General features: G+C 40.2%; 1 protein-coding gene across 3 annotated transcripts in view; it reads left to right on the forward strand.

The window, feature by feature from the left end:
• RAI14 (retinoic acid induced 14) overlaps positions 1 to 13561 on the forward strand; it is an 87739-nt gene that overhangs the window by 54584 nt on the left and 19594 nt on the right. The window lies entirely within an intron of this gene.

The following is a 13561-nucleotide window of genomic DNA, read 5'->3' on the forward strand; positions in this document are numbered from 1 at the left end:
TTTCAGGAGTGAATAGGATTCATTCATGTGCTGCACTTTCCATAAGATCAAGTGTTCAAATGGGCTATTATTTTAAGAAGCTACTGCCGTTATTGAAGCGAGGTGGGAGAGTGAGGGTGGAGGAATGATTTTGGAAAGGATTTACTTTGGAAAGTATAAATGGTTGCACTTCCTTGTCCTAAAGTTATTTTGTCAGTGTGCCAGTCCATCACTGCCATGTTTGCATGTTTCTGCAAGGTACTGAACTAGAATTAAATGCTTTTGGCTATTAAGTGAAACAATAGATCTCTGTACATTTTTTTGAACTGCAACTGAATCAGCTGTTATTGAACAAAATGAGTCTGATAATAGCACAAAAAAGCTTTAGAAACCTCCATAGATTTGTTCTTTAAGGACTCTTTCACAAAACTATTGCCAATAACAGTTAATGATATATTTTTATTTGAAAGAGAATGTTCATCCCTTGGGGGCTGAACAAGAAATAAATTTTGGAGCATATTCCAACTGCAAATACTTTATATTTATTATGTACATAATATTCATTTTTGTTTTCTTCCTTTCGGATCTTACTGTATAGGGAGGTGGGATGAGTGGCATGCAGAACATCACTTTTCAAAAAGTAAATCAGGTTTTAATTACCTTTGAGAGAAAATGTTTCCTTGTATGTAATGATGTTTTATCTTAAGGTATTGGAAGATTACATAGAATCATAGAATGTGCTGAGTTAGAAGGGACCCAGAAAGATCATCAAAGTTCAACTCCTGGCCCGTCACAGGACAACCCCGAGAATCACCCCGTGTGCCTGAGAGTGTTATCCAAACACTTCATGAACTCTGTCAGGCTTGGTGCTCTGACCACTTCCCTGGGGAGCCTGTTCCTGTGCCCAGCCACCCTCTGGGTGAAGAACCTTTTCCTGATATCCAACCTAAGCCTCCACTGACACAGCTTCAGGCCATTCCTTTGGGTCTTGTCAATGGTTACCACAGAGAAGAGATCAATGTCTTCCCCTCCTCTTCCCCCTGTGAGGATGCTGAAGACTGTGATAAGATCTCCCTTCAGTCTCCTCTCCTCCAGGCTGAACAGAGCAAGTGCCCTCATACGGCTTCCCCTCAAGGCTCTTCACCATCCTTATTGTCCTCCTTTGGATGCTCTCTAAGAGCTTTGTATCTTTCTTGTATTGTGGTACCCAAACTGCACACAGGATGCAAGGTGAGGCCGCCCTAGGGCAGAGCAGAGCAGGACAATCCCCTCCCTCAACTGGCTGGTGATGCTTTGCCTGATTCCCCCAGGACATGGTTGGCCCTCCTGGCTGCCAGGGCACTGCTGACTCATATTCAACTTGTCATCAACCAGGACCCTCAGGTCCCTTTCCATCTTGCTGCTTTCCAGCATCTCATTCCCCAATCTGTACATACCTCTGGGATTGCCCCATCCCAGGTCTTACGCTTGTCCTTGTTAAACTTCATATAGTTGGTGATTGCCCAGCCCTTTAATTTGTCCAGGTCTCTCTGCATGTTCTCTCTGCATTTTGGGGAATCAACAGCTCCTGCCAATTATCTGCAAACTTACTTAGTATCCCTTCAAGTCTTGCATCCAAGTCATTTATGAAGATGTTGAAGAGCGCTGGGCCTACAATGGAGCCTTGTGGAACCTCACTAGTGACAGGTCACCAGTCTGATGTCACCCCATTCACTGTAATTCTTTGCACCCAACCCACGAGCCGATGAATAGACATGATGTATTCATCCATCTGTGATGGACATTTTGTCCAGAAGGATATTGTGAGATACAGTATCAAAAGCTTTACTGAGATGCAAAAACGGTAAATCAACTGTCTTCACTTGATCAGCTGGGGCAGTTACATTGTCACGAAAGGAAATGAGGTTTGAAAAGCAGGACTTTTCCCTCATGAAGCCGTGCTGGCTGTGAGCAATGAATGCATTATCTTTCAGGTGTTTTTCAATACCTCCCTGAATAATCTTCTCTGTAACTTTACTAGACACTCAAGTGAGACTGACAAGCCTGTAGTTTCAGGGTCATCCTTTTTGTCCTTCTTGAAAATTGGGACAGTGTTAGCCAGCTTCCAGTCCACTGGGACTTCTCCAGGTTCCCATGACCGTTCAAAAATCATCAAGAGAGGTTTTGCAATGACATAGCTGCTCTTTGGATATTCTCATCTGAATCCCATCAGGCCTCATAGATTTGTAGGGACCCAGCTGGAGCATCAGATCCCACACAAGTTCAGGGTCAACTGAGAGTTTATCATTCTTACAGCCACAGTCCTCCAACTCAGGGCACTGGGACTCCCTTAGCCAGTGAATCTTCAGTGTTGAAGACAGAGGCAAAGAAAGCACTAAACACCTCTGCCTTGTTTGTGAAGTGACCATCCTCATCCTGTAATGGGCTCATGTTATTTCTGCACTGCCTTTTGCCCTTAATGTATTTAAAATAACTCTTTCTATTGTCCCCATGGTTCTATCCAGCTTCAGCTCCAGCTGAGCTTTGGCCACATGAATTTTCTTCTTACAGTGGCAAGCAGCATCTCTGTATTGCTCCCACGCCATCTGACCTTACTTCCACTAGGCATACTCCTTCCTTTTTTGACTTAGCTCCAAAGGAAGATCCCTGCTCAGCCAAGCTGGCCTTCTGCCTCATCTGCTTGTCTTTGGACATTTTGCAGTTGCTGCTCCTGTGCCCTTAGGAGGTGGCGCTTAAAAAGTGACAAGCACTGTTGAACCCCAACACTTTCAAGAGTGTTTTCCCAGGGAACTTTATGCACTAGAAGTCTGCTCTCCTGATGTTCAGAGTTGAAGTTTTGCTGACACTTATTCTCCTGTCAACAGACATTTTAATTTCAATTGTTTCATGGTTGCTGGGGCCAAGACAGCCACCAATCACCCCTTCACTTAGGACACCCTCTTTGTTAACAAGGAACAAATCACCCTTTAATAGTTCTATATGGCCAGTAAGTCCAGTGGAGAGCGGAGCCTGTCAGTAGACTATTGTAGCTGAATGAAGTCACACTACCACTGAGTGCTGCTCTACTGGATGTTCTGGAACTTCAGTATGAACTGGAGTCCAGAGCAGCAAAGTAATGTCACCACTGACATTGCCAATGTGCTTTTCTCTGCTCCTTTAGCAGCAGAGTGCAGGCAACAGTTTGCATTCACCTGGAGGTGCATCCAACTAGGGGTCCTCAGTCTAACACCATGCTCTAGATGATGGTTTTTTTGTACCAACTCTCTATCACCTCTTAAAAGTGTTTAAACACTTAAGTCAGGAAAGCATATTAGCATACTGTCTTTTGAAAATCCTACCAGGATAGGAACTGCAAAAAAGGTCTACTGTCTGAGTATTGCCTGAAGATTGTCACGTCTCCAGGAATGGAGTTCATTGGTGTTCCAGAGACCTGATTTTATCTCTGAGAAAAAAATATTTTTTAATATACTTTTATCACAGTGTTTAATTTATGATGGTCCAGATGGTCACAATAATGTCTAGGTTTCAGAATATGGACAAAGTAAGGAAGGCCACAGGGATCTCAACCTGTGTTTTATCTCTAGCCAACACATGGCTGAAATCTGGTTCTTATTCCAAAATTTCTTGTAAAGTTTATTTCCATGAGAGATTTGTTTGTAGGAGTGTGTTTTTCTCCAAATCTTTCCTGAAGTTCTTTTAAGGTTCAAATCATGATTGGTTTTTCTTTTTGTCCCCCCCTCGCCCTGCAGCATTGTTATGAATATAATTTAAAATGTCGATATTAAGTTTCCTGAAAAATTGCTTTCCACTTTAGACAAACACTTAGAAATTCTAATGATACCATAGGCCATGGTTGGACAAAGTTGTCTGCTGCCAGGATGCTAAATTGGGCTAATTAAATTTCTATTACACTCAGTATGAGCTAATTGTTAATGGTTAATGTATAGTGAGAGGAAATGCTCTTATATCTGTAACAGAGGAGCAATACTTAACTTTGATTTTATAATTTGGCAATACATGAAAAAATCCACATTGCATACAATCACTGTACTGACAATCATGCAGGCTTTTAAATGAGATCCACAGAGTGGAATTTGTGACAGTGGTTTTTTCCTGGCTCTTGACTGAGACTAATTTCTGATGGTTTTGAGCATGTGACCCCTCACTTAGACTTGGAGACTTCATGATTCGCTTTTTAGCTCTTACCTGTACTTTTGAGGGCACTTGAAATCAACATCATTCAGGTTCTACAATACGCATTTTGGAAGCAACTTTTATAAGACATTTTAGCATTTTTATACCTTTGTGTTACTAAAAAAGAAAAAGAGAAGAGGCCATCTTTTAAAGAGACAGAAATTAAGGGTCTTCAGTTGGATTTCCTCTTCTGAAGGGCCCCTGTACACGTGTTTGGATAGCCTGTGAGCCTCCTGCTCAGGTAGGATTGGCCAAACCTGTAATGCAGCATCAGGCAGCTGCTGGAATTCCCTGCAAAGCAGCTCTCTTCGCAGAGTTGCCAAATACCCAGATTTTACCAGACTTGGCCAGTTTTCAACAACAACCTTGTCTGTTGCTTGGATCAGAGCATAGCCTGGATGGTTGGAAGTTTTTGTAAGCCTGGGTCAAAACAGCTGCATTTTGGCTCATGCAGAGGCAGAACACAGCGCCCCAATTCCCATGGGGAACATGGGGCTGCTCCTTGCACTCGTCCTGTCTGAGCTGGCAGGAGAGCCACGAGGGAAGCATTCCTCTCGTGAGTTGGGCCAGAATCAGGCTCTTTAAGGCTGGAGGGGACAGGGTTAAGGCTGCAGTTGTTTTTCAGATTTATATCTACATAATGGGCTGCAGTTGTTATACATGTTTTTCAAATACTTATGCAACCAAATGAGCTCTATGTGTAGATTTTAATTATGCCCACTGGCTGCTACTGGCTTAGAAATGTACTCTAATCTAGGAGGGGAAAGGCAGCAAAAACAGAGCAATGTGCAAATGTGGAATTTATTTAATTTATTTTTTTTTAACTTCACACTGAGGTCTCAGGCAACAGACTATGCTGGTGGCTGCTTATTTAGTGGGCTTATATGTCACTCTGTGTTTTCTGCTATGTGCTTTACAGGTGCATTGTGTGTTAGGAAAATACTAAAGGAAAACTCTGAAGTTGCCTTTTTCTGCACACATCTGTGTTCCAGTCCCTACTCCTCTTCAGAAATGTGGAATCTTAAAAGTTTTAGTAGTATAGTTATTCTGAAATACAAAATAAAATATATGGCCATAATAATTTAAAAAGTTTAAAAAACCCCAAATATTAAAAGGTCTTACTAAGCAGTGGTGTTGGAAGAATGTGTTACTAGTAGATTAATTACTATAAGTACATATTATTTGCAATTCTCCCGTGAAGTAAAAGAAGTTCACTTTTTACAGTTTAATAAAAAATAAATAAACACAATAGTTCTGTTGCTTCAATTCTGAAGAGATGTGGAGAATTGTAAGTGTAAAAGGCACAGAAACATCAAGCACAGCATATAACTCTGAGCTATCCTTTGTCAACGTCCCTCATGTTCCATAAGGATATCCACATTCTTTTCTTGGAGCACTACATGCAGTTCTTAAGCCTTGCTGGATTTTCATGCAACAAAAATATTTTTTTAGATTAACTTTTACTCAATTGCTCTCATGCTTTCCAGCCTTTTCCTGGCCTCTTGTTTGCCAACATGGTTTGAGATTTCCTTGCTTTAATATTCATGACTTTTCATGTACTAAGGTGATTATTAGCATTTGCTTGCCTCAGGCAGCAATAGTGAGTGAGTTGTGTTGGAGGATGAAGGTCAGGGGAGACACTAGTCATTGCTCTCATTGTTGGGCTTAATTTTAGCTTTGAACTCTATCTGGCTTAGCTAGACAGCACAGCAGATGACTGGCTGGTTTTACCTAACTCGGAAAAGAAGTTATGTTGATCTGGGCACATCCAGGGTATCCTCAGGGATTTCACCCTGTGCTAAGAAGATATTGTACTAGAAGGCATCCATATATTGAGATGATAACTGTGCATCTGTTTGGACTTTATATGTGGGATGTGGTCTTAAAGAAGCTATCAGAAGGAATCTTCCCTAGTCCTCTCTCTACCTTCCTCACCCCTCTGTACTTGGCTTTGGAGGCTCAGGCCACACTGCACAGATTTCTAGGCTCTTTAAGCGTTTGAGGCTTTACTGTTGTACTTCGTTCATTTTTCTACCCTACAAGTCCAAAACTAAAAAAACTGGCAAAACTTCAGACTTTCTGTCAACACCTAGGAGTGCCCTGGAGATTGACCTTGCAGAATCTCTGTTGCAATTTGCTGACATCAGTTAGTGGGGGACTTTAAAAATGGACACCGTGCAAGAAACTTCATATGATAAATCTAAATTGTGAGTGCTTATGTTTACAATTAATGGTACATGGAAGAAAAGTCTATACATTTCAGACTTGAAGTGGGAGTTTGTGTTAATGCAGTAATAGAGTTTGCCAAAGAAAACTGTATATGAAAATGGAACTGCTGGAGCACAACCTGAGAACGAAAAATATAAAGCTGCTGGGGATCCCAGAAATCTCTCTGAAGAGCAGCTGGGTGGATATTTTTGCTGAGTCTGAAGGCTAAAGTCAGGAGTTTGTAGCTTGCCAGCTCCTGTGTTGCATGATGCAATGGCTTCTTTTCTAATAAGAAAACAACCATTAAACAGGCTTGCCTTTTATTAATGTCCTATACCTCGAGGTGTGTATGATTGAAACAAGACTTTTCATGCTATGATGAAAAGCTGGAAACTTTATATGAAAACTGCATTTGTTTTGGTTTTGGTGGTGGGGGTTTTGTTTGTGTTTTTGGTTGGTTGGGGTTTTTTTTGGTTTGGTCTAGTTTTTGGGGTTTTTTTAAAGCCGTTCCAGAATACAAGCTAACCCAGAAGTGGCATGCAGGGTTTTTACCAAAGAACCATGTGGTTCTTTGTGTTTTGGGGAAGGGCAAATGCCATCTCATGTTAAAATAGAAGAACACAGTCTGTGTGCAGCACTTCACTTTGCAGTGGAGGGTGCTAAAGGGGAGAGTGGGGAAAAAAATCCTCTCACAGCTGCTAGTAAGTCCATGCTTGCCAATGTCAACTTCTTAAAATCTTAACCTGCCTGCACTCTAGAAGATGTTTTTAGCAACTCATTGATTGAATGTCTTAAAACTCTGAATACTTAATTTTCCCAGTTTGTACTGGTACCAGCTCTGACTTAAACACAAAATGTATTTCCTGTAACTGTTTTTCCTAAGCTGATTTTTGCACTCTTCTGGCTGCATGTATGTGAGTGACAGGATAATGACATGGACTGCCAGCATTATTGAAAAGCCACATTTGTGACATTTACTCTTAGGAGGAGATGAAATGGGTGCAGTGTGAAGCTATAACTTTATTTAAAAAAAAAATAAATCAAAAAACTAAATAACTAGTAAGTATTGATGGCAATTACCTGCAGATGTCTGATTTTCTTTTAAGGCAGTCTGATCTGCCAAACATCTCATCTGTATGGCTCCTCCATATTTAAATGACTGGCTGTTCATAAGACATTTATTATTTCAAATGAGTGACTGTATCTTATAATGCAGTCAGGAAAAGACAAAGGTTCTTTTACTTTCATAGCAAAACATTCATAGTTTAATCTCAGTTTTTCAGTTTAAGGTGAAATTCTACATGCTGTTCCTTCCTTTTCACTGAGAGGATTCATGCATCTGTGCAGTGTGATGGAACAGTAAAGGCAGCTTTGGTTTTCAGCAGGTTTTGCTCCCTGTGTCAGCTCATCAACCTCACAGTTACCTACCTACATGTGCTGATGCAAGGAAGAAGCAGAACCAGGCATGTCCTATCCATAGAAACATAGTCCTTGCTGAAACAGCAAGTTACTAGTTTGCTGAGAACCCTCTCTGGTTTGGGAGGGGAAGGCAGAAAACACCTCCAGTTTCAGGACCACTCTGGGACTTTCCCAGTCTTTTAATATGAAGATGATAATTTTTCTATTAATTAGATTCAGGATGTGTCACAAAGGGCTTACTTTCAAAATTGTTTTTATGCTGATAAAATCTCAGGCCCTTCACGGATAAGTAAACTGTATTCTACAGTGACTGGTCATGGTGCTACACGTGAGAGGAGACCACACTGGACTTCCTTCTGCATGACAGCATTTCTTCATGCACAGAATGTGCTGCTCTAGTGGTAACTCATGGCCCTTTCTCCTCCTCCAGGTCAGATCCTTGGGAATTTTAGCATTTTTGCCACTCAGCCTGTGGGAGAAACCAATCAAAAGCCAGATATCATCTACTGAATATTTTTTTGCTGTCATTATTGAAGTGGGAATTGAGGCTTTGAGGGATAATAGGCATGGTAAGCAAGGCACTGCTTCTAAAATGTATAAAAGCTCAAGTCAGTGCAGAAAGCCAGGTTATCAGTAAGTCTTTTTCTGGCTGAGATCGATGGTGAATTGATTGCCTGTCTGATCTGGTAGCAGCGAAGCTTGAGTATCTTCCATTTCTGTATGGTTTTTTAAATTAGCATTACAAAAACTCCAAGCAGCTCTGTATCTTTATTTTATCAATCTTGTTTATTTGTGTGAAGGTATTGGTCAGTTGGGAAACTATAAATCATCAGACTGTTGGCAGGGAAGTTAAACTTTTTAAAAGTCAACAAAGGGTTGACATCCATTAGAAAATGAAGAAGAATGATCTGTCTTGGGGAGGGATGTTTTTACTCAAAATAAACCTTGACAATGCGTGTATGTGAGTTCACAGTGTATTTCAAACATTCTTGCACTTAAAATATTTTCAGAGCACTCAGATTAAAATGAGAGAGAACAATAGTATTATATGCTTGCATAGAAGTTTGACTGTGTTCCAAGTTTGTCATAATAGAAAATAGCAAATACAATATTCACTTAGCATCCATAATTCAACCAAATTCTTTATTTGCTTTGGATTTTGGTAAGTAATGCGTCAGACTACTTTCAGGCCCTGGAGAAAATCTGTGTTACAGAGAATGATAATTTTGCCTAGAAAAAAAATTCTGGAGCGTGACCTTGCCAAACAGAGCTTGAACCCTCTGATTGTGTGTAATTTTTCTGCTTTTTTCTCCCCTGTTTTTCTTTTCACGGATGAAAGTTTCCTTATTGGAAGGTTACTGTCTTAAATTGAGACTGGATATTTATTTTTTCTTATTTTATGACATTCCACTCTACTTTTGTGACACTTTCCCTAGATATATGGACCACCCGGTTGTTTTAAGCCAGCTGTCAAAATAATATTCAGTAAGAGGATTGTGCTCAGTTTTGCAGGAAGTAGCTGTGTAAGTGGTTAAGGAGAACATGGATATAGCAGACCCATGTCTTGTTGCTACCTTAGCAAGTGTAGTCAGTTCCAGTTTTACAAGTCTAACCCTTAAATGTGGATTATTTCTGTTCTTCTTCCTGTGGTGTAATGATTTGTAAAGAAATGTTTTATGTGAGCTAAGTAGTAAAATTTAGGGTGCTTTTCTGAGTTAAATTGGCATTTAAATAATTGCTGGAAACACTCATTCTCAGTCTTCTAGGGAAGACTGGCTCTATCTGAACTATTATGCTTCGTCTGTCAGATGCTGGTTAAAGAAGTCTTTATTCCCTTGCTGACTTGCCTTTGCAACCAAAATGTGGAAAAGGTTCTTTGCCCTGAAGAAGGGACAGCTTTGTTTAGGACAGTTGTAAGTGCTTCACCAGCTGACATCTCCTATCTGTAAGAAATCTGCTGTTTAAAACTAGTTCAGGGATGTCATACACAGCTGTCTCCTCTGTTCAGTCATAAAAAGCATCTATCAGTGTGAGTTTTTTATTTGAGTAACATTTCAGGTCAAGAAATTTGAGGTCCTGATAAGACTTTGAGGTGATAGTCTTGTAGCTGCTCTCCAGTTGACCTTGAACTCTATGAAGTCTTGCTGTGAGTTTGCTCTTACTCTCAAGGTCTGTTTACTCCAGCTAGGCTTTGCATTCCTCCCAAAGAACATAATTTTCTACTTTGCCTTGTTAGCGACTGAGTAATTATGAGACCTCTATGTTCCCAGTTGGAAAAATCAGTGTCAACCAGCTGATCTTTATAATCTGATGCAGAGGTGGGTCTTGAACGCTGACTCGCTTAATTTCTGTATCCAGTGGCTGGTGTATCCAGTGAGAAAATCAGTGCTCCTCTGCTGCACGGAAAAGTCTGGATACAATAATAAAAGATCATCCTGCCCCTCAGGAAGAATAAAAATGTTTTACAGCAATAAAAGAAATCTACCTCAAATCACTTCAGGCTGGGGTATCAAGATGTGGCTCTAAGTCATAATACCAGGCTTATCTATTGTGAAGGGAAAATGAACTATGTCATGATGGGATTTTAAGCCGAATGAGAATCCAACCCTCAGTGTGGCCCTTCGTCCAAATCAGGCCTTACATGTTTGTTTTTGTTTGCCTAAGTCATTGCACAACCAGGAAATGGGAGGAAAAGTTGTTTGCTTTCATATCAAGGGAAGTTTATTCATGGAAGATGCAACTAAAATGGACCACTGCTTAAGGCATCCAGATGGTGAGAACTCCAGTGTTTGGAAACCTGCAGCTTTTGCCTCAAATATTTTTAGGAAATTATGTGGCTTGTAAAGAATTATTTGGTACTGAAATGAATGTCTACAGGCTTCTTTGTTTCAAGAGCCTCCCTTGCTACACAAGAGTCCTCAGTATCTACTACTCACTTGTTTGGGTTTGCAGATTTTTTTGTTTGTTTTGTTCTAGGTGGGTTGTTTTTTGTTTGTTTGGGGTTTTGGGCTTTTTAAGTTAAAAAGAAAAAAGCAGAATTAACTTTAAAATCAGAATTACTCCTTCAGGGGAAGTTTTTGCCCAACACTGTAAATACTCGGACTTAAATATGACTGTAATAGGTTCATCCCAGTCTGGAGTCATTGTCCTCTCTCTCTCTCTCTCTGTGTCACACAGGGCTAATTTCCTGGTAAAGGTTCTAAGCAACCATACCCCCCATTCCCCTCCCAATTGCTTTTTGATTATTAAGAAAAAATGTCTCACTACAGGTTTGTGTGACAGCAGGGGTAGAAGGATGAAGGGAGGAGACACAGCAAGCACTTTTGAGGGAGCTGTAGCAGCCCAATGCTCTGTGGCTTTGGCCACTGTAAAAATGCTTGAGAGTTAAACCTTATCATCCTCACTTTTCACAGGACTTTCCAGTTAGCTTTTGTATTTTTCCTTTCATTAGATCTTTACATCCGTCATCTGTGTTCTCTCACCTTCAAAACCACCTGTTCTGCTTAGAGATGATATTTCTTTCATCCTATTAGTTTGGGGGAAGCAATATTTTTAATCAGGCCTTTTTTCCTCTAAAATATTTTTGGCAATGTGAAACGAATCATCTGCTTTGTGTGATGACTTGTTGGGAACTGCCATGGGAATTATTTTCATTGGTAGGATTAATGCATTCATAGGAGTGTGACCTGAAAAGAGTTAATTTTTCTTCTCTCTGATACTTTTTTGCAGTCCGATTTTACCTAAATAAAACTTCTTTAGCACTTGCATATTCATGTTGCATTTGGCACCATCCTACACAGTCTGTCTGTAAAACCTCAGTGCCCCAGATTTAGCCAAGTTATTATTATTCAGGTATTTATTATTTCTATGAATATTGTCAAGTGTAAGTTAGCCAAGTGCGTGCTTCACAGCCTTCCTAATATATAAGTGCATTTGGTTGTATTTTGTATCTACACAAATGTATCTGAATTTGGTATTTGCTGGTATGTTGTGCTGGCTAAATTAGAGGTGTTGGAATTTGTCAGACTCCTGTTGTGTCCCTGTCCCAGCAATTTTCCCAGAGCCTGAGAAACCACTTCTTCTAAAGAAGAATGTTTACACAACTTTGCCTTGGTCACTGAGTACATGAAGTTTATATTTTGAATGACCAGAGAACGGACAGCAGCAGTGCTTCTTGCACTCTTGGAAGTGTTAACTCTTCAGTTTGTTTATGGCAGTAGCAAGCATGAGAAGAGCACACAGAATATTTTTATATTTGCAGGGAATAGTTCAAAGCTTAAGCACTGCCTGTCTACCATTTGCAATTGGTAGCAGCCAGTGTGGAAGGACTCCTTGTAGGAGGTGACGTGGTTGTTGTCCTTGACAGATGACTGACTCTGTTTCAGGAGCTCTCCTGTTTTCATTAATTCTCTATTCTTTGCCAGCTCTTGTCTTTAGGTCTTTTTCTCTGCTGAGTTTTCAAGAAGGCTGCAAAGAAGTCTATGGCTCAGAGAAACACTGTTGCAGTTCACATACTATGTGCCTGAAATATTCTTTTCATTCCTGCCTGCTATTCCAAGTTTCCCTGGTTAGCAGGCTGAACTTCCAATGTTAGTTTTAGCACTTAGAGGAAGCAGTTGTTCAAAATGTAAACTCTTAAATACAGTAGTTGGTGTGGCTCCATGATTTATGATGTTCTCTTTAGATTCCAGGGGAATGTTGTTAAAAATTTAATGTCTTCTTTAAAAGAGATTAGAAACCATCCCAAGAATACTGGCTCTTTCAGTCTGGGGCATGTTGATGAAGGTCCTAACTTTTTGCACACAATGTAATAGCAATTGGAAGTGTTCTGTCTTGGATTTGTTTTTTACCTTACTTCCACTGAAAAACTGTGTATATCAGGCTGATATTGGTAGGACCCACGTGGTAGCAGTATGTCTGCTGGTACTGTGCCCATATCTTATGACTTGACAATGTCGGCATGCTATGCCTCAGGAGGATATAAACAACTGTGTTTTCAGAAGCTTTTCCTTCATTTTTGCAAAAATGAAGTCAGCAGCACCTCTATAGGCCTGCTTATGTGAATCTTAAGGTGCCCAACATGAGGATATCAAACATGAACCTTCAGCTGAAAAAAGGCTCTCAAATTCAGTGTAATTTCTTCAATTTGTTCTGTAATTATGTCTTGGGTAATTGATGCTGTAGAGTGTATCCTGCCACAGTGTGGTTGGTAACCTCTGCAATTTTCCACTGTTTAAACAAGCAGGTGCTTGAGGTGAACAGCAAAACCAAAAGTGGAAAAAATAGATCTCTGGTATAGTCTTACAAATAATCAGTAGCTTTGATTTTTCCTATTGATATAGTAAGGTGTTTCCTCCTGCCTTGTACACGAAGGGAAAATGAGCTCTTTGAAGGGCAGTGCAGAAGCACAACTTGATTTAGTTTAATTAAGGAATCATAGAGCCAATTTTTAGAGGAACTAAATTTTGTTCACTGAAAGGGGAAAATCAGCATGGACTAAAATGACTAGAGCAAAAGTCAGTTATTTTGAATGTTTTCTTTATGAATTCCCCAGGCCCAGGCATTCTTTGGGGATATATTACACCACTAGGGATGTTAGTTTACAAATTGCATGGAACTAGATGCACATAAGGTATATGGTATAGGTTAATGACAGAGCAGCCTGTGTAAAATAATAGAAACATTGAGTTGTTCAGGTTAGAAAAGACCTCTAAGGTCATCATGTCCAGCCATTACCCAGCACCACAAGTCCACCACTAAA

This window comes from Pseudopipra pipra, chromosome Z (assembly GCF_036250125.1).
Source record: "Pseudopipra pipra isolate bDixPip1 chromosome Z, bDixPip1.hap1, whole genome shotgun sequence".
Lineage (NCBI taxonomy): Eukaryota > Metazoa > Chordata > Aves > Passeriformes > Pipridae > Pseudopipra > Pseudopipra pipra.